The sequence below is a fragment of the Thamnophis elegans genome, chromosome 8 (genome assembly GCF_009769535.1).
Source record: "Thamnophis elegans isolate rThaEle1 chromosome 8, rThaEle1.pri, whole genome shotgun sequence".
Lineage (NCBI taxonomy): Eukaryota > Metazoa > Chordata > Lepidosauria > Squamata > Colubridae > Thamnophis > Thamnophis elegans.
This window is the reverse complement of record NC_045548.1, coordinates 28,434,195-28,458,004: the sequence shown is the minus strand read 5'-3', so window position 1 is coordinate 28,458,004 and position 23,810 is coordinate 28,434,195. Positions and strand designations below refer to the sequence as shown.

General features: G+C 44.3%; 1 protein-coding gene across 1 annotated transcript in view; it reads right to left on the bottom strand.

Moving 5' to 3' along the window:
• YES1 (YES proto-oncogene 1, Src family tyrosine kinase) overlaps window positions 1-23,096 on the bottom strand; it is a 59,720-nt gene extending 36,624 nt beyond the window's left edge. Inside the window, 1 exon segment of the mRNA XM_032222674.1 lies at window positions 22,546-23,096. The gene's annotated coding sequence lies outside the window, so the exon portion shown is untranslated.
• Window positions 23,097-23,810: the final 714 nt, after the last annotated feature.

The window sequence follows — 23,810 nt, the reverse complement described above, 5'->3', positions numbered from 1 at the left end:
CTTTGAAGAATATAAAAACCACAAACTACTGAATGAAACTAATCCACAGGGGGTTTGCTGTTCCAAAGGTAGGTCTGCAATCAAAACGATAGGTCTCCTGCATGTTAGTAGATGACATGATACATAGAGTGGATTTGAAGCATGCTCACTCTTGAAAAAGAGTTAGGAACAATAAGAAATAAATAGTCTTGCAAATAACTCTGCTTAATGCAATTAAAGGCTATACAGTGGTAATCAGCACCCTGAATTGTACCTAGACTCGCCCAGTGAGCCAGTGCAACTTTCAAAGTAATAGTGTTAATTGGTAATCAGCACCCTGAATTATACTCAGAAATCTATAATGAGCCAATGCAGCTTTACAGAGTAATGGTGTTAATTGATAATCAGCACTGTGAATTGTACCCCAAAACCTATAGTGAGCTAGCGCAGCTTGCAACATAATGGTGTTGATGGTGTAGCATACTCATAACTGCACATAATACTGCATCTGGACCACAACTGTAACTTTAGATAGTCTTCAAGGGCAGACAATATAGAGCCCTTTGCTATATAGGCAGTCCTCTACTTATAACCACAATTGAGACCAAAATTTTCATTGCTAATTAAGGCAGTAATTGAGTTTTGCACATTTTATGATATTGTTTTGTCACAGTTAAGTGGATCACTGCAGTGATTAATGAATCATGTGTCATTAGACAAATTTGGCTTCTCCCATTGACTTTGGTTATAGGAGGGGACATGGTGGCACAGAGTCTTAATGATGCTGGATGTGCCCAGTAATTGCCAGAATTCTGGTGGTCTGAGTCCAGCTCCCTGGAACAGGGTGAGCTCCAGTCACTTGTCCCTACCTCCTGCCCATCTAGCAATTCAAAATCATTATTTGCTGGTAGATAAGTATGCCATTTCGATAGTTTCACGTTTCGAGTTTAATAACATTTGTATGCCGCCCACTCCCATTGGGACTCTGGGCGGCTCACAGCAAGACAAAAGAAACATTTAAAATTTAAAAATAGAAAATACAATATTAAAATTCCACATCATCCATTCCATCTAAGCGGGGCTGGATATCAATCAACAGCCCCAGGCCTGCCGGAAGAGCCAGGTCTTGACGGCTTTACGGAAGGCCGGGAGAGTGGTAAGGGTCCGGGTCTCTACAGGTAGATCATTCCACAGGGCTGGCGCAGCAGCAGAGAAGGCCCTCCCCCGGGGGGCCGCCAGCCGGCATTGTCCGGTTGACAGCACCCGTAGGAGTGCCAACCTGTGCGATCTTGTTGGTCATTGGGAGGTAAGTGGCAGGAGGCGGTCTCTCAGGTAGCCAGGTCCTAAACCATGTAGGGCTTTAAAAGTAATGACTAGCACCTTGAAGCGTGTCCGGAGACCAATGGGGAGCCAGTGCAGCTCGCGGAGGATAGGTGAAACATGGGTGTATCTAGATACACCCCATATCGCTCGTGCGGCTGCATTCTGGACCAACTGTGGTCTTCGAACACTCTTCAGGGGCAGTTCCATGTAGAGCGTGTAACAGTAATCCAGTCTTGAGGTGACAAGGGCATGAGTTACTATTCGAAGTGCCTCCCGGTCCAGGTAGGGCCGCAACTGGTGCACCAGGCGAACCTGGGCGAAGGCCCCCCTGGTCACAGCTGACAGATGAGGCTCTAACATCATCTGTGGGTCCAGGAGGACACCCAAATTGCGGGCCCTCTCCGAGGGGTGTATAATTTCACCCCCCAGGCTAAGAGGTGGAATATCTGGACTAACTTGGGAGGCAACATGAATAGCCACTCGGTCTTGTCTGGATTGAGTGCAAGCTTGTTCGCTCCCATCCAGACCCTGACAGCCTCCAGGCACTGGAACATCACTTCCACTGCTTTGCTGAGTTGGCCTGGGGCGGACAGATACAATTGAGTATCGTCTGCATATTGATGATATTTGATCCCGTGCCGACGTATGATCTCACCCAGCAGCTTCATGTAGATGTTAAATAGGAGGGGGGACAGGACTTGACCATGCGGCACCCCATATTTGAGGGGCCTAGGGGTTGACCTCTGTCCTCCAACCAACACCGACTGCGACCTGTCCGAAAAGTAGGAAGAGAACCACCTTAAGACGGTGCCTCCCACGCCCACCTCCCATAACCGTCGCAGAAGGATACCATGGTCGATCGTATCAAAGGCCGCTGAGGTCAAGGAGCACTAGGATAGAGGAATGTCCTCTATCCCTGGCCCGCCAGAGATCATCGATCAGCATGACCAAAGCAGTTTCTGTGCCGTAACCAGGCCTGAAACCCGACTGAAAGGGATCCAGATAATCTGCTTCATCCAAGCTCCATCGGAGTTGAAAGGCCACCACCTTCTGAACAATCTTCCCTACGAACGGGAGGTTGGAGACTGGGCGATAGTTGTTTAAAATGGCTGGATCCAGGGATGGTTTCTTAAGGAGGGGTCTCACCACCGCATCCTTTAGAGGATGCGGGAAGGATCCCTCCAGAAGAGAGGTGTTAACAATCCTCTGGAGCCAGCCACGTGTCACCTCCCTGCTGGTCGAGACCAGCCAGGAGGGACATGGGTCCAGTAAACAGGTGGAGGCACTCACCGCTCCCATGGCCTTGTCCACTTCCTCAGGAGCGACAAGTTGAAACTCGCTCCATAAAATCCGATCAGGACCTTCCCCCAGCGCCTCGGCTGGTACCGTCCAAGTGGAGTCCAGGTCCGTCCGGATCCGAGCGATTTTATCCGACAGAAACTGAACAAATTCCTCAGCTCTACCCTGTAAGGGTTCGTCCGCATCCCTCCCTTTCAAGAGGGAGCAGACTATCCTAAATAGGGCGGCTGGGCGAGATTCTGCAGATGAAATAAGAGCGAAAAAATGTGCACATTTTGCCACCCGTATCGCAACTAGATAAGTCCTAATAAAGGCTCTTAATTGTGTTTGGTCGGATTCGGAGTTACTAGCCCTCCAGCATTGCTCTAGGCATCTCTTTTGGCGCTTCATCTCCCAGAGTTTCTCGGTGAACCAAGAAGCCCTCCTGGATCCACTGCTGTGGAGAGGCACAATCCGGTTTAGAGCCTCCGCCGCCGCTATATTCCAAGCAGCGACCAAGGACTCCGCCGGACTGTGGGCCAGAAAGTCAGGTATTTCACCAAGTGCCGTCTGAAATCCCATAGGTTCCATCAGGCGCCTGGGGCGGAACCACCTAATCGGTTCCCCTTCCCTACAGTGGGGGATTGGTTTCCAAAAGTTGAGCCTCAGTAGGAAGTGATCTGACAATGACAAGGGCAAGATCTTAATGCCCTTCAATTCTAGATCACGTCTCCACTGCTCCGAGAAAAACATGAGGTCGACTGTGTGCCCCGCTGTATGAGTCAGACCTTGAATTACCTGGGTCAAGTCCATGGCTGTCATGGAAGCCATGAACTCCTGTGCTCCATCAGAGCATTCACTGAGCGATGGCAGGTTGAAATCCCCCAGCACTATAAGTCTGGGAAACTCAATCACCAGCTCGGCTACTGACTCGAGGAGCACAGGCAGGGCTGTTGTAACGCTGTTGGGAGGTAGGTACGTTAGCAACAAACCCATTTGACCCCCAAGGTCCAACTTCACCAGAAGGGACTCACACTCGACAATCTCCGGAGCAGGGATCCTACAAGGAGCTAGGGACTCTCGGATGATGACTGCCACTCCCCCACCCCTTTCTCTGCTGTCGCGGCTGATGTAGCACCTGAAAACCTTCTGGGCACATTTCAGTGAGGGGGACTCCTCCCTCATGGCCCAGCCAGGTCTCAGTAATACATGCCAGGTCTGCCCCCTCGTCTAATATTAGGTACCGGACGAGGGGAGCTTTATGAACCACAGACCTGGCATTTAGCAACAGCAGCCTGAGACCAGGGCCCTGACAACTCTCACCATCTGGTCCTGGAGTGGAGCTAACAGGGCTGGAAGGAGGGATCGCTGTGACGTAGCGAACCCTCCTTCCCCGGTAATGGCTAGCCCTATAACTCCCGTCAAGTAGTGGGAAACTACAAATAGTGGGAAACTGCAGACTGCATTCTGTATGGAGAGCTGGAACCAATGCTGGATCTGCCAGAGTGCATTGGCAGAGGGGCGGTGGAAGAGAGCCCTGGATAAGTCAACTTCCTCTGAGAATGCTGCAGGCCAGTTGGTGAGAAGTGGTGCAGTGGTGCAATGAACTTACTAGTGACTGCTGCTAGGAGGTCTACCATGTGTGTAACACTGTAATCTCCCTGGCCTTTATGCCATGTGCTAAATAAATCTGTTTGTCGGAAGGCACTGGGAAGAATGCAAATGGTGATCTCATGACGCTGGGACAATGCCACTGTCATTGCCAAGTGCCTGAATTTTGATCACATAACCATCGGGATGCTGAAATAATTATAAGTGTGAAAACTGGTCATAAGTAAATTATTTCTGTGTTGTTGTAATTTTGAACAATCACTAAATGAAAAGTTGTAAGTGTAGTTCAAGCAGGACATAACCAAGGAATCAGTGAGTGTGAACAGATCTTCTTGATCTAAGAATATTCACAACTGATGCACACTAATGGATTTGTACAAACTCTCTTGGCCACTGCTGTCACCTGATTTTAAACAGTGCAGTGTGTTGAAGAGGATCCTCAAACTGCATCTCTATGGGGAGTGCAATCCATGCAGAACTAAAAATGGAAGTCTCCAGATCAAGGGACCCCCAAATCCATCAGCCACAGTCTTGACAGGGTTAAACCAGAAAAGAAATATTGGAAGCTGTTGTACATTGTCCAGCACTGTTGGCTTCAAGGATGATTTCCTGAAGGGATAGACCATTCCTTCCAAAAGTCAGAGAAACCACCCATTCTCTCAAGGACGCATTAAACACTGCCCTGAAATCCTGTCCAAGTTTCTCTCTGTCCCTTTTTATACCAAACCAAATGAAGGCAGAGAGTTAATTTTGAATTTCTTTCTTAAGTTTGCTTCAATTTCTGTGTAATGTTGCTACAAATCACTCCTTAATTGTTCTTTCATACCTTTCCCAAGATCATCTCTAATTTCCTTTTACATTGACAGCACGCATCACATTTCCTCTGAATCTAGCTGTAGGGTGTAAGAGACTCAGTACCACCGTAAGAAAGTCTCATGACAGCCGCTGAATGTAGCCAGCCCACCAGAAAATTCACTCTTGCTCCCACTAAGCACGGTTTCCTGGGTCTCCATCAAGTGGAGATTGGGAATCAGACTTGAGATCCACTGCTGCTATCACCATTTGAGTGAGCATCACAACCAGCTCTGTAGCCATCATCAGGGCAGTGCTACCAGATATTCCTCAACCCAGGGATTACCATGTGCCACGAAACTGATCACTGTTGGGCCTTCAGCTGCTGCCACTCCACTTTTAAATCACCACACAGTTCAGATGTCCACATAATCCTGTTTACACCTAGATCAGTGGTTTCCAACCTTTTTTTGGCCATGCCCCACCTAAGCATGTATAAAATCCTGTGACATATAATTCTTACTTTACTCAAAAAGTGAACTCTACTCATGCAGAGGAAGCCTAAAAGGACATTAACTTGGTTTAAACAAGTTTCAAATTGCCCCCATTAAAAATCAAATTGCCTCTCTGTGGGACGTGGGCCCCATGTTGGAACCACTAGCCAAGATAAAATGTCAGCCACTAATAAAATTATTTACCTCGGCCATCCAAAAGGCAGTCTCTGTTAAAAACAGCCATAGCGTTCAATTTTTTTTATTTAATTATGAGCAATCTATGATATCCAAATACATTTATTTGGTCCAAAAGAGAACAGTTTCAATTATATTGTAATGCATCCACTTCTGTTTATAATAGCTTGTTGCTATGCAGTATAAATATAGTTATCAATAGATACAACACAATTCTGTAGTCAGAACTGGTTATCCCGAGGAATTTTAGAATTTGGCAGAAGGATTTAATCTATGATATCATCAAAACAGCACAAGCAAATATTTCAGCCACATTTGCACAACATTACATTGATTGGAACATTTAGCTATTTTCTGTTTTAAGTTTTTCCAAAGCTTTAGATATTTTCAATATTTTTGGGGCAACATTCTTGTTGTTTCCCTGGAAGAAACTGACATGTTATAATTTAATGCTTTCTTTGACAATAAGTGCAATAGCAAGACAAAGATAAAAATGTCTTCAAATATTCAAACCACAGGGAACATAAAAATATTTTATTCACATTTATTTCTAGAATATGTTTTAAAATTTGACAATTTACTAGGAAGAATGTGAATGAGAAACTACATGAACCATAACCAGAACTATAAAATATTTTAAAACATATAAAATTGTTGTGAATCTTTTCACTAGAGTAGAATGCCTTGCCATCCATAGTTTAAACATTTCTATACACAGGTATTACTTCTCCCTATAAACCTTCAGGAATAATTTTGAAAAAGAACATTGGTCTTACCTGAACATGTCTTTTAAGAAGAGGGGAGAGAGTGGTCACCTTTGGGTATTCTCAAAGCCTGATTGGTCCAAAGACTGAGAGCAAAGCCTTAAATACTGGTGCCTTCCAATCCTGGCCTAGTTTCTCGAAGTCGAACGGTACAACTGAAACAACAAAAAAACAACAGCAACCAAACCCCCGGGACCACCCCGGCCCTCCCCTTGGCCCCAACGAACACAACTCAGGGCGTGACCACTCCCTCCCCTCTTCTTAAAAGACACGTTCAGGTAAGACCAACATTCTTTTTCCAGAGGAGAGGAGGGAGTGGTAACCTGTGGGACATACCCAAGCTATAGTCCCAGGGAGGAAGAACAAGAAACCACTAGGACCCAAGGGAAGCATCAGCCACCACCCTCCGACCAAACGTCGCATCCGCAAACGCGAAGGCATCCAGACGATAATGTCGGATGAAAGGCATCGGAGAAGCCCAAGTGGCTGCACGACAGATGTCCTCAAACGGGGCCCTCGTGGCCCATGCTGCCATGGTTGCGGCACTCCTGGTAGAATGGGCCGTGATTCCCGACAGGGCTGGATGACCCGAAGCCCCGTAAGCTTCCACAATGGCCTGACGCAGCCAACGGCCGATGGTAGCCAAGGACACCCTAGAACCCAGCTTCCCCGGCTGGAACGAAACAAACAAGGCCTCCGACCTGCGGACCCCCTCGGTCCGCCAGAGGTATATCCACAGAGCGCAGCGGACGTCCAACCGATGCCAGAGCCTCTCCCTATCATTGGACGGACCCTGGCAAAAGTTGGGCAGGATGATCTCCTGAGCCCTATGAAAGGGAGTATTCACCTTCGGGATGAAGGTAGGATCAAGGCGAAGCACCACCCTGTCCTGGTGAAAATGGCAAAGGTCGTCCCTGGAAGACAGGGCGCCCAGTTCTGAAATACATCGGGTGGAGATAACCGCCACCAGGAAGACCACCTTCAGAGACAAGAACCATAGATGAACCAACCGGAGAGGTTCAAATGGGGCCCCCGTCAAGGCCCTGAGCACCAGGGAAAGATCCCACATGGGGAACCTGTGGGTGGGTGGGAGGCCTGAGATTAGCCGCCCCCTTCAGAAAACGCTTGATCAGGGGAACATGGGAGAGGGAAGAAGACCCTATCCCCCCCCCCCAAGGATCAAAGACAAAGCCGCCACATGGCGGCGCAACGTATTCTGCGAAAGCCCGCCTTCAAGGCCCTTCTGGAGGAAATCCAGATGTTAGGAATGGTGGCCCTATCGGGAGAAATGCCCAGAGGAGAGCACCACCGGACAATGGCCATCTAGGTGGAATTGTAAATGCGGGTCATCAATGGATGCTGAGACGCCTCAATGGTACGAATGATGCCAGAGGACAGATTAGCCCCCCTCAGAAGCCGCTGTTCAAGAGCCAAGTAGTCAGATGGAGCCACTGGGGCTCCGGGTGAACCAGATCCCCCTGCAGCAATAGCAATAGCAGTTAGACTTATATGCCACTTCATAGGGCTTTCAGCCCTCTCTAAGCAGTTTACAGAGTCAGCATATCGCCCCACAGTCTGGGTCGTCATTTCACCCACCTCGGAAGGATGGAAGGCTGAGTCAACCTTGAGCCGGTGAGATTTGAACCGCTGAACTGCAGATAACAGTCAGCTGAAGTGGCCTGCAGTACTGCACCCTAACCACTGCGCCACCTCGGCAAGACCACCTCCCCCCGCAGAACCCTCCACGGAGGGACCACCGATAGCTGGACTAGGTCTGCGAACGAGGGCCTCCTGGGCCAATAAGGGGCCACCACAATGACCAGGGCCCTCTCCGCCACCACCTTCCTGATGGTCCCTGGGATGAGGGGAATGGGAGGGAATGCATAAAGAAGGCCCAGGGGCCACCGGCTCCTGAGTGCATCTGTGCCCTCCGCCGACCTGGACTGGAAATGGGTGAAAAACCGAGGAAATTGGGAGTTCGCGGACAATGCAAACAGATCCACCAGAGGAGTCCCGAACCTCTGACAGATCCTCCGAAACAGCAATGGGTGGCGCTGCCACTCGCCATTGTCCAGAGTCGCCCGACTCAGCCAATCTGCCTGGACGTTGGAAAGCCTGGAGATGTGTTCCGACACCAAGGACAGCAGGTGTCTCTCCGCCCAGCCACCCAGCTGCAGAGCCTCCAGCCAGAGGCCCCGCAAGTGGGTCCCCCCATTGTCCATCAGGAGGAGGACGTGTCACCCCTCCACCGAGGACTGAAAGTGACGCAGAGCCAGGCGTGCGGACTTCAGCTCCAGCCAATTTATGTTGTGGCGGAGGTCCGAGGCCATCCACCTGCCCTGAGCCATCCGAGAACCCACCAGGGTCCCCCACCCGAACAGACTCGCGTCTGTGGTGGCGGTCACCCTGTCCAGCTCCCAGAAGCAGCAGCCCCGCTGAATGGCTGGGGAAAGCCACCACGCCAGAGAGACCTGGACTCCCGCCAGGAGACGGAGGGTCCGAAGAGAATTGCTCAATCACCCCCTCTGAAAGGGGATGAGCTCCCACTGGAGAGGCCGAAGGTGAAGCCTGGCCCATGGGACAATCCCAATGCAAGAGACTATCTTGCCCAATAACTGTGATAGAGAGAGGATGGAAGCGAACCGCCTTCCGCGAACTTGTTACTCGACACTTGGCTCCTTCAAACGCGGCTTCTGGACTTTCGATCACGGCTCCATCTATTGCGACCATCGCCACCGGCTGCTGCCCCAGGAGTGCCGCCTCAGACAGCGCCATTATTCAGTCCATCTCACTTTCAGCGCTACAAATTTTGGATAGGCAGGGCACCTGGAAACTGGCCGAACACCTTTCCCAGTGACCTCCATTCCTGACCTGGCTGGAGCATCTCTCACCTGCTCTTCTCCGTTTCCTCCTCCGCTTTATTCGTTCAAAAAAACCACCTCTGCAGCGAGTATGAAAATCCTTTGGTATACCGGTAACGCCTGCAGCTTGTTTTCTATTACATTCTTTCAGTGGAAGGAGGCGACGGAAGGTGAAGACGCAGGTGGGGACTTAATCGCCCTTTCAGCCAACGCATGCCCCCACTTCAATCCGCCTCAGCCACCCCAGACTCTGAACCCCTTTTTTTGCACCGTTCCAGGTCCACAGGAGAGAAGGGAAGACGAGACATTCTCCCTCTGCACTATCACTTGTTTCCAGCTATTTGAACTGCATGAGCCACTTACACGAAATTAACACCTGCGCAAATTTTGTATGCGGAATGTGTGGTTGTATGTATGAAGATGAATGATCCCACGTTTTAAATTAATTTAATTTTATATTTTTGTATTATTTTACTATTGTATGTTTTTAATGGTTACAGTGGGGTATGTATGAGGAGAATGCCTGTGCGGTATACATGAGAGGACTGAGAGTGCAGCCTGGAGCCCCCTCCACTGAGTGCAGAAGCAGAAGTGGATGGAGGCCCAGGCCCGCCTCTCATCCTAGAGTGAATGGTACGAATGGCCTGCCGTGAAGAACGGGGGCTATGGAAGGTGAGGAGGGGTCTACAGGGATGGGGACGGGCCGGAGCATCTCGGTTACAACTGGGAGGGGCAGGTATGACAGGAGCTACAGGGCTAGCTATTACCGGGGAAGGAGGGTTCGCTACATCACAGCGATCCCTTGTTCCAGCCCTGTAAGCTCAACTCAAGGACCTGGTGAAAAGAGAAGTCAGGGCCCTGGTCTCAGGTTGCTGCTGCTAAATGCCAGGTCTGTGATTCATAAAGCTCCCCTCATCTGGGACTTAATATTAGACGAGGGGCAGACCTGGCATGTATTACTGAAACCTAGCTGGGCCACGAGGGAGGAGTCCCACTCTCAGAAATGTGCCCAGAAGGGTTTCAGGTGCTCCACCAACCACGACACCAGAGAAAGGGGTGGGGGAGTGGCAGCTATTATCTGAGAGTCATTAGTCCCTCGCAGGATCCCTGCTCCAGAGACTGTGGGTGTGAGTCTCTTCTCGTGAAGTTGGACCTAGGGGGTCAAGTGGTCTTGTTTTTGACGTACCTACCTCCCAGCCGCGTCACAACAGCCCTGCCTGCGCTCTTAGAGTCAGTAGCCGGACTAGCAGTTGAGTTCCCCAGACTGATAGTACTGGGGGACTTCAACCTGCCATCTCTAGGTGAACGCTCTGATGGGGCCCAAGAGTTCATGGCTTCCATGACAACCATGGACTTGACCCAGGTAATTCAGGGTCCGACTCATACATCGGGACACACGCTCGACCTCGTATTTCTCTCGGGGCAGTGGAGACGTGATCTTGAACTAAGGGGAATAGAGACCTCGCCCTTGTCATGGTCAGATCACTTCCTGCTGAGACTTGATTTCTGGAAGCTACTCCCCCACCGCAGGGAGGTGGAACCGATTAAGTGGTTCCACCCCAGGTGCCTGATGGACCCATTGAGATTTCAGAAGGAGCTTGGAGATACCTGACTCTCTTGCCCACAATCCAACAGAGTCCTTGGTTGACGCCTGGAATACAGCAGCGACTGAGGCACTAGATCCGATTTGCGCCTTTGCGGCCTCTCCGCGGCAGTGGATCCAGGAAGGCACCTTGGTTTACCGAGGAACTCCAGGAGATGAAGCGCCAAGAGACGCCTAGAGCGACGTTGGAGGGCTAGCAACTCCGAATTCGACCGAACACAACTAAGAGCCTTTATTAGGATTTATTTAGTGGCGATACGGGCGGCAAAATGTACACATTTTTCCGCTCTCATTGCATCTGCAGAATCTCACCCGGCTGCCCTGTTTAGGATAACCGCTCCCTCCTGAAAGGGGAGGACGTGGGGGAACCCTTACAGGGAAGGGCTGAGGAATTTTCTCTGTTTCTGTCGGACAAAATCACTCAGATTCGGACGGACCTTGACTCCATTTGGACAGTACCAGCGGAGATGCCGATTGCGGGCCTTGATCAGACTTCTTGGAATGAGTTCCAGCTTGTCACCCCAGAGGAAGTGGACAAGGCCATGGGAGCGATGAGTTCCTCCACCTGTTTACTGGACCCGTGCCCCTCCTGGTTGGTCTCAACCAGCAGGGAGGTAACACGAGGCTGGCTCCAGAGGATCATGAACACGTCTCTGCAGGAGGGATATTTCCCGCAACCTTTGAAGGAAGCAGTGGTGAGACCCCTCCTTAAGAAGCCTTCTCTGGACCCAGCTATCCTTAAAAACTATCGTCCAGTCTCCAACCTCCCTTTTTTGGGGAAGGTTGTTGAGAAGTTGAAGGTTGTTGGTGGCCCTTCAACTCCAACGGACCTTGGATGAAGCAGATTATCTAGACTCCTTTCAGTCTGGTTTCAGGCCTGGTTACTGCACCGAAACCGCCTTGGTCGCGCTGACCGATGATCTCTGGCGGGCCAGGGATAGAGGACATTCCTCTATCCTGGTGTTCCTTGACCTCTCAGCGGCCTTTGATACCATCGACCATGGTATTCTTCTGCGACGGCTGGAAGAGGTGGGGGTGGGAGGCACTGTTTTACGGTGGTTCTCCTCTTACCTCTGCAGCAGGTCGCAGTCGGTGTTGGTTGGAGGACAAAGGTCGACCCCTAGGCCCCTTAAATTTGGGGTGCCGCAGGGCTCGGTCTTGTCCCCCCTCCTATTCAATATCTACATGAAGCCACTGGGTGAAATTATTCGCTGGCACAGGATTAAATACCATCAATACACGGATGATACTCAGTTGTATCTCTCCGCCCCTTGCCAACTCAGTGTAGTGGTGGAAGTGATGTGCCATTGCCTGGAAGCTGTCAGGGTCTGGATGGGAGTGAACAAACTCGCACTCAATCCTGACAAGACCGAGTCGCTGTGGATGTTGCCCCCCAAGGACAGTCCAGATATTCCATCTCTAAGCCTGGGGGGTGAAACCTTACACCCCCTCAGAGAGGGTCCGCAACTTGGGTGTCCTCCTGGACCCGCAGCTGACATTAGAACATCACTTGTCAGCTGTGACCAGGGGGGGCCTTTGCCCAGGTCCGCCTGGTGCACCAGTTGCGGCCCTATCTGGATCGGGAGGCACTTCAAACGGTCACTCAAGGCCTCGTCACCTCAAGACTCGACTACTTTTTCTGCTTTCTGTCCTTGAAAATGACTTTTTTTGAAAACAATAACAATAAACTCACTAACCTTATGGATTAATATACAAACGACGGCAATTTACTAAGAATGTGAACAGGAAACATAAAAAGAAAAAAGGATGCTTCCATTTATAATATTCCCACTTCCTATCCTGTAGCATTCATTCTTCCCTTCTGCATGTCAGCATTTCGACCTCTCCTCTTGTTTTATTATCTTCCATGTACCGGGAAAGCAAATGAAAAACAAATGACATAGTAACTTATATACAGGAACAGAGGCAGTTTCCTTTAATGGTCTGTCACTTCCTTTCCCAACTAAAAAGCAGATATAGAAAAGTCAACTCTATCATGCACATTAAGAAAAGCAAAACATAGTATTTCCATCTTTGACTGACAGACTCTGATAGGCAGACTTGGCTTTGTCTGCCTATGCCTACTTGGCTTTTTTCTTTCTATTCTGGATTCAGTATAAAGAATTACATCAATCTAATAAAACATTATCTTTTCTCTGCTGTAATTGGCTTGGTGTAATTAAAAAAATCTAGTAATGGACTGTTATTTTAATATATTAAAAAGCAGCACTTTGACAAAGGAAGGGCAGGCAAGACATGATAGCTTCAATGTTTAGCTCAGTTACCATGTCTAATCACATCCCAGTACTATTCATATTCTGCATGTGAACAATTGGTGTGACACATGTAGTGGCTTAAATGCATAAATCATTTTTGAAGGAGAATGGATTAAATTATATTTTTAAAAAAAACAAAACACCACAATTTTAAAAGATGTAAACATAATGTAATGAAATTGTTCTATTCATATTTGGTTAAATAGGAGTATTTATCAAATTAGAACAGCCCAAAATTATGCCAACACCAGTTCACAGTGCCTTTTTACAACTTCTTTCACACTCATGCAAAGTTAAATCAATTTGGCACTCTTTCTGCTAACCAATTGTGTCCTTAAAGTGTAAGAACTATTCATTGAGCTGAATTGCTCTATTAAGGACTGTTAGTTGGCATGGGGAATACTGAGTTGACTGACAATGTGCTTCAGTCACCAAGAAATTGCAGCAAGATTTTCTAAAAAAACACAGTTGGGCCTATTTAAATGAAGCTAAGTAAATAGAGAATGTTTCCGGAAGAGACTAAAGGTTTGGTGGCCTTATGGCTTAAGTCATATTTGAAAACAAAACCAAACATGGGTATATTTTATTTTTAAAATGCACTAATTGAATATTGCATCTTCAGTTACCCTTTTGCCTTTTTTACATGAAGAATATTTTGTATTATTACCAATTATAAACAACTATTTACAAAATTGTGAATTGTTAAAGATTCTAATACTTTAGCAATAGTGCAATACAATGCACATCAACTCAGAAATAAATCCCACAGAATTAAATGGGGTTACTCACAATGTAAGTAGATTAATTCCTATGGAATTTATTATTTATTCAATATGTTTATAAGAAATATGTAACATTAAATACACACACGATATGATATAAGATACTGGTAAATTAAATAGCTCTTCATTAATAATTTCACTTCACACAGGTACCATATACACTATGCAAACATATCTAATATATTGAAAGAAATAGAAAAAAAGCCATCTTAAATTCAAAAGAACTTAGTGATTATTGAGTAAGAATCTATTGCCTCTATTGAATAAACAGTTTATAAAAGTTTTACTCTACATTGCAGTCAATCCTGAATTAAACTGATTATTGAGAGCTGATATGCACATTGTTGACTAATTATATATAGTGTGACAGAAAACTATTCAATGGAATAACCCTATTAAGTGCTTTATTTGAATTAATTTTAATTATATATTTACACTGAATTAAATAAACTTAATTTTTGCCCTTGCCCTGTCCACATTAATTATTTAAATGTAATCCTTAATAACTTACTCGAAAGCCAAGTACATGTATTAGATGAAAGTGATTACATGCTCCTGCACTGAACTAAGTCATTTTTAATGTGGCTTCAATCAGATTTTAGGACTGAAAGATACTTACATCATAAATTTTAATTGCCCTAGCAATTTTAAATATCATGACACTGGTATTTTAGTTACTTTTTCTCAGTGAAATGTAACTCACAGGATTGTGGTGATTAAAAAATTGAAAAATAATCCTCATATAAGCTTCTTTGAGATCCCAAACAAAAGTGAGATATAAATGTAATGAATAAATAAATAGTATCTTTTTGTATTAATAATTGCTATGCAAATTGGACAGCAAAGATGACTAACAAGCAAGTACTGGAGCTCATAACATCAGAAATGTCACTAGAAGGCAAAATCACAAAACTGTCTCTCACTTTGCCATGTCAGGTGGGGGAATTCACTGGAGAAAGCAATTATGTTTAGAAGAATTGTGGTAAAAGGAAACCAGGCCATCAAAGAACAAGGTGGCTGGACACTATCAAAGCTGACAACAGAACATAGAAAAACTCAAAGAAATAGTGCAAGATTGGAACACGTGGAGAAACCTGACCCATAAAATCACCAAGAGTTGGACCAACTTAATAGATGACATCATCATCATCCTCATTACCACGGCAATTAAAGTTTGGTTAATTGGTTGCCTTTTTACTGATACACTGATTCAAGAAAACAGCAATATTAGACATTTCAAACATTTTTCTGTCTTATATCACTAATTTGAATTTCTAAAGGGTTCAGATATCTTCAGTATTGCTCATATCAACACAGTGTTGCAGTGCTTTAAACCCCAAGCCTTGTAGTTTTTCCTGTAGAAGAATAGATTTGCTGTTTTGCCAGACAGGATACATTTCTATGACAGTTAAACTTAATCATGTTACATATGTGAACTGCAACATTTTTTAATAATATATAAAGAATTACTATAAGTATCTATTTATATATGATGACGTGAGAGAGGATATTATATTCTATGTTGAGGTTATCTCTGATGAAAGAGTCAGAAGGCAAAAAAATCAAATATAATAGTAAATGTGTAAAACTATAAAAATTCCCCCAAAATTTTGAGGGATTTTCTTTCTTTATTTTTGCTATAGCTAACATGACTACCACATTATAAAACCCCATTTAAGTTCTATACAAAAACATTAGCTAGTTTAGAGTTAATTGAGATTATTGACATCCAGTCCTCCTAATAAATTGGGAGATATTACAAATATTCTAGAATATGTAGTGCCAATAAACAGCTCAAGAAAGACTAAGTTGCTATTAATTTATATGAAATGTGGATCATGTGGTGCAAATACACTGGAGTTGTTCACAGAAATATTTGGCAAACATTTAGAAACTGTAATGAGGGCATGATGGATCATCTCTGTTCAGCAGGAGCTAATGAATGTACATCCTATTCCTGATCCAGAATAATGTCCTGTTTATAATTTCTGAAACATTCACTCAACAAATTGACCCAAATGAGAGGGCATGTTGTACCTAGAAGACTCATCCATTCAGGATCCTACATTGGCAAAATCTTTAAAAGAGATTGGCATTTTAAATGTTTCTATCTAGAGATTGAAATTTGTGACACCTTCCTGATCTGAAGATGAAATGACCAGATGAAATAGCTGCTTGACAATGTAATTATGAGGTTTATGTGGAACAGAAAAATAAAGGAAAATGCCAAGAAACTTAGTCCATCCGTCTTGATTGAGTTGATTGAAAACTTATTATCTAATCTCTCTTGCATTGGCACAATATGAGAATATTGCACTATGTATACACACAAAAACTTCAACTTTTTGGAGGGAAAGAGGCAATCACTGCATAAGGGGTAAGGTATAAAAGAGCACCAAAGCAAAACCACTCTTAATCCTGTCTTAGAAATAAACATTTTGCTCTCTAGTTCACATACAATATTTAAGTACCATATGTAACTATTTATATTTTTAAAAAATGCAAATAACAAAACCTTCCTCAAATCATTTTTTTTCATGTAAATTACAAAGTCCATTGTATGACCAGCAGTAATAACCAGAGCATTTTTAACTGTTCCTCCAAGGAGACTTTTCTATGAGAGTTAATTGTAATAAGTGATGGCATAGGAGCATCAAACTATGGAGCACCATAGCTCATTTGCTCGTTCCTGTCAGTCATGTACAGGCAAAGAACATACTGCTTTTATTTTCTATCTCTAATAACGTTTAGTAAAATCTATTCAGGTTAGATGCTTAAATATAACTCTGATGAACTCTTCTGTTATCAGGACTCTGAATTCGTAATCACTGGTTAAATTGCATTACATTTTACTGGAAACTGGTTAGCCCATAAACATCTGATTGATTGACTGGAACTTCACGTCTTCAGAGAATCCCTGTGATTGATTCACCTCTCTAATTGGCACAAGATTTTTCTGCATTAAAGTCCTCTTCTGTAGCATAGGACAGGGCATCTTAATTAACAGGTATAATAAGAGTCCTGATATTAAATTGTGAAGTTTTTCAGTGATGACTAGAAAGATAGTAAAAACTCAGTGACTTGGGTCAATATATAGGAGTTTCTTCATACTACAGGCTTGACTTTTGCCAACTTCCTCTCTTTTGATTCTGTCATAATTGCTCTTTCCCCAGGTATGCAAAAATGAATTGGGACTTCTTTCATGATCACTAAACTTGTATAATGAGTTAATAGGCGTTACAGTGCAAGGGCAGTCATTATTTCTTTATTGTTTCTTCTAGTTGCTGAGTTCCTGGTTTGCAAAAGGTTTCTATTCTCTTCAACCTGGCTCCTGATGGAGCCTATCTGTTTACAGTATGTAGGTAAAATGACAAATAAGAGAAGTTGTACAATGAAGTGGCATAAGAGGATTTAAATCTATCTATGCAAAAATTCCTCCCCCCCCCCCACTTTGGTGATTTTATTACATGCCATGAAATGATATAGAATAGAGCATACTATGCTTTCCCACCACTACACTCAATGGATTTCATCTATGTTTAACTGGCATGGGTGCATTAACATGCCATACTATGATTTAAGAGGGTTGGTACTGTTGCCACAGCTCTGTATAACTGTCTATGAAGATTCTCACTCATCCAGGTCATGGTTGTCCCAAAGGTGCTTTTTCAAAAGGCAACTGGACTTTATTTTTCCTGAAGACATTTTGTTTTTCATCCAGGAAGTTCTGAGTCACAACTGAAGAAACTTCCTGGATGAAAAGCGAAACATCTTCAAGGAAAAACAAAGTCCAGTTGCCTTTTGAAAAAGTACCTTTGGGACATCTATTATAAATACTGCCTTTGACTTTATGCCATACTTTCCTTTTAAAACTTAATCATGTTGGCTATGATTGGCCATATGACTGACACATTGGATTATTTATTACTGTATATACTCGAGTATAAGCCTAGTTTTTCAGCCCACTTTTTGGGCTGAAAAAAGCCGCCTCGGCTTATACTCGAGTCAGTGAAAAATTTGCCCGAAATGGAGGAGAAAAAGGGGCGGGGCCATGCCGCTGGGTGACACTTGTGAATGGCCCGGCGCCCCTGTGAGTTTCCCCTCCCTCTGTGTCAGTTTGCCGCGCAGCGCGCACCGCACCATCCCCCCTCCTCACGTTCTAATGTAATGCAGGGCTGTCTTACGATTCCCCTTCCTCCCCCTCCTGCCGCTCTGCAACGATGTCCCACCTCCTCCTTGTTATGGCAAGCAGCCACATAGCGATGTCCCACCTCCTCTGGTACAGTGATCCAATGATAGGAATCACTGTGCCGTGTGTCATAGGAGGCGGGACATCGCTCCCGCGGCTGCACGGGACATCATCATCACAGCGGGACATCAGCATCATGAGGTGAGTGAAGTATTTCATTGAATACACCGCTAGTTTACTGTTTTTCTTTGAAATAAATATTCAAAAACATTATTGGTATCTATTTTTATTTTTGAAATTTACCGGTAGCTGCTGCATTTCCCACCCTAGGCTTATACTCGAGTCAATAACTTTTCCAGTTTTTTGTGGTAAAATTAGGTGCCTCGGCTTATATTCGGGTCGGCCTATACTCGAGTATATACGGTAGGTTTATAAGCCTGTTGCTTTGACCTGCTAAATGGAGAGAGAGAGTGATCAATATGTATTTTTAATTCAGGTGAAACGGTTCTATCTTCAGAAATTTCATTTATCAAGGTAACAGGTAATTCTTGGTTTATTAGCACAATTGGAACTGGAATTTCCATTACTATGTGATGTGGTTGTAAAGTGTGATATCACATCACATCATCACTTATTAACTGCAATCCTGGTTGCCACTCTAACTCCAGACACATGGGTTCTTAAGTGGAGAGTCCCAGGTAAGAAGCACAGGTGTGCTGTGGGTAATGGGGGAGGCCCTGGGAGACTTGGTGCCTGATTTCTGGGAATGCTGCAATGTGTGTGAGCTCAGGGAGGCTAGGGAAAGAGGGTGTGATGTGTGTGCATGCATATGTGCAAGATGAGAAAGGCCAGGAAAAGAATATGCTGTGATTCAAGGACTTCATAATATGCCATGGCCCTAAGACCAGAAGCTGAAAAATAACCTGACTGACAGGCTACTGATACCATCAAGATGCTGAGAAATTAGGCATATTTCTAGGATTCCTATTTCTGATTATGGATTCACCTGTAGGAGAAATTGTGGCAGTCCTATCTCAGAATCTATAGGAATGTCCAAAGGAAAAAGGGAAATATAATTTTCCAAGGCAAATATGGTATGGAGAATGAATTACAGGTGAGAATAGATTATTCAAATGTAGATTATTCAAATATAGCTAACTAAATGTTGCTGGTTTGGAACATAACAGATCATATTTGTCATTGCATACCTAGAATTATCAATGCAAGTATCAAATCATGTAAATTCTCAGATAAAATGAGAGTAGGTAGGAGGTGTGTTTCCAAGACAACATATTGCCAGAAATATGCAGCAAGGTTGAAGCACTTTAGTCAACTCAAAATATTTTTCAGATTAAACAAAAGACTCCATACATTAAAACAAAATAAAGAAATGGTTAAAAAAGGCACACATGAAAGGCATAAATACACAAAATCTGAGGTTTAATATTTTTATGTTGGTGAGTTTATTAGATGTTGCATTAAAATAAATGGAAATGCTTTCAAATGCATGCACTTAGCCAGTATAGATTCCCCAATCTATAATAGTATCAAAATTCCTCTGCTGTGTCAGTGATTCTTAAGCAATAACTCAGCCTAGGATGCTTACCAAACTTCAAAAATACTGCTTGTTTCTTCTGCTTTGCTTTTAAATGAGATACTTTTTTAAAGTGTTATGTCATTATAGAATATAAGAAACAATGAAAACTTTCCAAGATGTCTAAAAGTTTGGAATTTATAGAAGAAATGAATACTTAAAATTCATTGTTCTTACAATGTTCTTTTATCAAAATAGTGATATAAAATTGTAATTGTTATAACAACTGGGAAAACACTGGCCTTGTTCACATGGCACACACCGGAAGTAAGCAGGTCACATGAACTTGAAAAGTAGTTAGCATCCCAAACAATGAACCCTAATTGAATTCAATGTGGCTCCAAACAGAACCGGTTTGAAGTTAAATTCCTCCTGCCTTCTTTAGATCATGTTCTCCAGACATCATGCAAAGAGGCTTAATACATACTTTGTACATTCTCTTTCACCTATGCTTTATTTATACAACAGAACTGGTCTGGATTGGATAATGCAGTGAGTTATATTCTGGTTTAGCAAAAACAAACAATCATATTCTTGACTTATGATTCTGATTTGCAAGGAAAATCAGAAGGTCTGATTCAGACCTTAACACAAAACAAGCTAAAGGTGAAAACTTTGCTTGTTAGCTGCTATCATTGGTAGCAATCCAGGTGTAAGATTTGTTTGTTCTTTAACAGGCTGAAATTCTAAATAATTCATACTGTCCAAATCAGTTTTGACATTAGATATTTCACCTCACAAGATTATAATCAGAAGTATAAGTATATAGTGGTTAATTAGTTTAAAATACCACGCCCAACTTCACAGTTGATTAGAAAGTTTTAATTGTGAAATTATTTATATAAATTACATGACTTATAGCATTTGTAAACAATTCTAGCTTTTTCCATAAATACTTATTTTAAAAAGGTTCCTGTGTTACATTTGGACAGTAGATTAGGCTTTTTTCTCCTTAGAAGCCCTTAAGTCACATATAAATGCATACTGAATAGTGATTTTTCAGAATAGTATATTAATTGTTGGACTAAAAGACATATTTTTAACAAATCTTTACAATGTTTAAATTGGATTAACTTGAAATTCCCTTATATCAAGTCAGAGAAAAGGACCCTCTACCTCAGTATTGCCTACACCAAGTAGAAACATCTCTAGGGTCTAGACTTTGTGCAAATTGTGTACACTAATAAGGTATCACAACACTGTTTTAAACAAATTTGAGCTTCTAAAGTACTGATGATTTTATTAAGCCCAAAGAACCTCTCCTTGAATTTATTTTAGGTCTTGTCTATATCACATTAATGAAACATTTTCTCTACTGCTTTACAAAGTGTAATATGTTAAATTGTTTTGACTTAATTCATTGTAAGTTACTTTGACTAATAATTTAATTTGTAATATTTTATTAGATAGTATGCCTTATTTAATACAACTTGAAGTAGTGCACACAAATAATTTAAGTTCTCCCTTTTAAGATATGCAATGGGAGTCTCTTACAAAATGTACATGAATTCCCAATACATATATTAACTATGAGGCTAAAGCCAAATCCCATAATTTAAAATCCAAATATACATAGGATATGGAATGGGATGCACATTCACTTTCCTAGGTAGACAAATGTTTACTTCTTTTTTAAAAATAAAATATAAAGTTTGTCAAAGTGTTTTGATAGTAATTAGGAGAAATTGATCAAAATGTGTCAGAAGGTGACACAAAGAAATTTAACAGAAATCAATGCAAATCCTGTATATGTTGTATTGTACATTGTCTTTCCAATCTAAAGTACAGTATTTCCCTAATTGTCTATTTTCCTTGTATTATTGTACAATATAAACCATTTACCACAACAGAAGAAAAAAGGCAAGGACTTGAAGTCCAAGTTTTTTTTTTATAAATCTCATATTAAAATTTAATGAGTCTTAAAACCTGGCTCAAGTTTCTCACTTAATTGGTTGGCAAATAAGCTACATCTACATTGGGACCGAAGTTAAAAAAATCAATGCTCAGTTATTCTCGATTACAACGCTACTTTTTGCTACTTTTGTTGCAGCCCTGCTCTGCTTAAAACGATTTACGCCCAAGCCATGAGAAACGACCTTTGTAATCTTAGCAACAAAAGACACACTTGAGACGATCTACGTACAATCACGGGGCACGAACTTATCTAGTCGACCACTTAGCAGGAAAAGTGACAACGAAGGGAGAGCAACGAACGATTCGAACCTCCCCGTATCCTATTTCCTCCTCCGCCTTTCCAACGAAAACAAAAGGGATTGAAAAAAGAAAAACCAAACAAATCCGAGTGCAACAACTTGTCGGGAAAGTCGGTCACAACGATTCCCCCCCTCTCACCCCCCCCTTCCCGCTGGCCTCAGACTCGCAGGAACAAGCAAAGCAAGGAGAAAACAAACGGGCCACCGGAAGGGAAATGGGAGAAGAAAGAGAATCCCAGGGCTTTTTTTTAAAGGACGAAATGCCGAAAGGAAGCCTTTGAAGGCTTTCCACGCCGCGCGAGGGCTGCACTCGCAATCGCTCGTGGAAAAACCCTGCCAAGTAGAGAGGAGGGGAAAACTTCCAGTAAAAACTTTTTTTGGGGGGGAGAAGGGAGACCCTCCTCGTCCCGCGCAGGTCTCCCAAAGCTACTACTTGCAGGCGCGAGGCTGCTACGAAGCGGACCGAGCAGCTTCCCCCACGGGCAGGATCGTGCGGGGCCTAGAGCTCCCTAGGCGCCGGCGCCGCCGCGCAACAAGAGCGGAGAGGGAAAGGCTCGGGGAGGAGGAGGAAGCGCTGGAAAGTCTCCTCACCTGCTGTCCGTGGGTCACTCCGGGAGAAACCGCCGAGCCTCCCCCTCGCAGGGGAGAGGGCGCTCTCGCTTCCGCTTCAGAACAAGCGGAGTTGGTCCGGCGGCGAATCTCGCTGTGTGGAGGGGGGGACTCGCGTCTCTGCTACTCCTCGGACTCAGCTACAGTCCGACGTGCTCAGCCCTGCCACAAGCGCCCCATAGCCTCCGGCCAGGGACTCCCAGGGAAACGGCGAGCCCTACCGTCGCCTCCAGAGGCCGTATCGCAAGCCCAGGCCGAGAGGAGAGGGAGGAGCCGGGATGCTCGCCTTTCCACACGCGCACCAGGAGGCGGGCGGCGAGGCGTCGGGTCCCCTTCAAGGCAGCCCCAGTTCATCATCCCGACCTAACATGGCGGCCGCCGGAGACCCGGCTAGGGAAAAGGGAGAGAGAGAGGAGGGGGTGGAGGCGGCGGCAGCTGTTGCTGAGAAGCAACTCCGGCTCTCCCGACGCGGCGGAGGCAGCTTCTACTTTCGTAGCTTCACTTCCAACAGCGCCCCCTTCCTCTGGGAACCGGAAGCCCTGACCTCCCGCTGCCGGGGGTGGTTGGTTGGAGGTCAGGACCTGCAACGTTGAGAAGGGAAGTGGGTATTTCTTGAAAAGGAGAGTGGGAAGGTAGCAGGCGATTCTGAAACCGCAAAGTTTCTAGGACAAGTTTCGTTCCCAATAGCAGCAGCATTAAACTTTTTCAACATGTGCAAAATGCTGCCCGCGTTAATCCCCACGAGCAGCTTCACCTTATGCGGTGCTGTAAATCCATATTTCCACTGAGCGAGGGTGAGGGCTAGAGACTGCTGAGAAAATAAACCTTGCTTCTTCCATCTGGTTCGACAACCCTCTCGAAGTTCGTTGAACAGTTCCTTCCAGTGCAACTTGCTTTCGTTTAAAGTTAGTCTGTAAAATAGAATGGATTCAAGCAGTTTAAATCAGGGGTCAGCAACTGGACCACTGGTGATCTGCGAGAAAATTTTGGTGGTCCACAGAAAAATTATTTGCATTTTTTATATTGCACCATTTATCTTTTTAAAAATTCATATTAGTGGCGCTCAGGATCTAAAATTATGAATTTAGTGGTCACCTCTGATTTAAATGATCTATTTAATAAAATAACCCCCATCCTGCCTTTCTGACAGATGCAGCTTATAAAGTACCAGAATTATCTTGCTTAATGATTGAATAATCATTTACAAGCTGAGACTTCCCAATAATGATCCTGAAGAATGTTTTTCT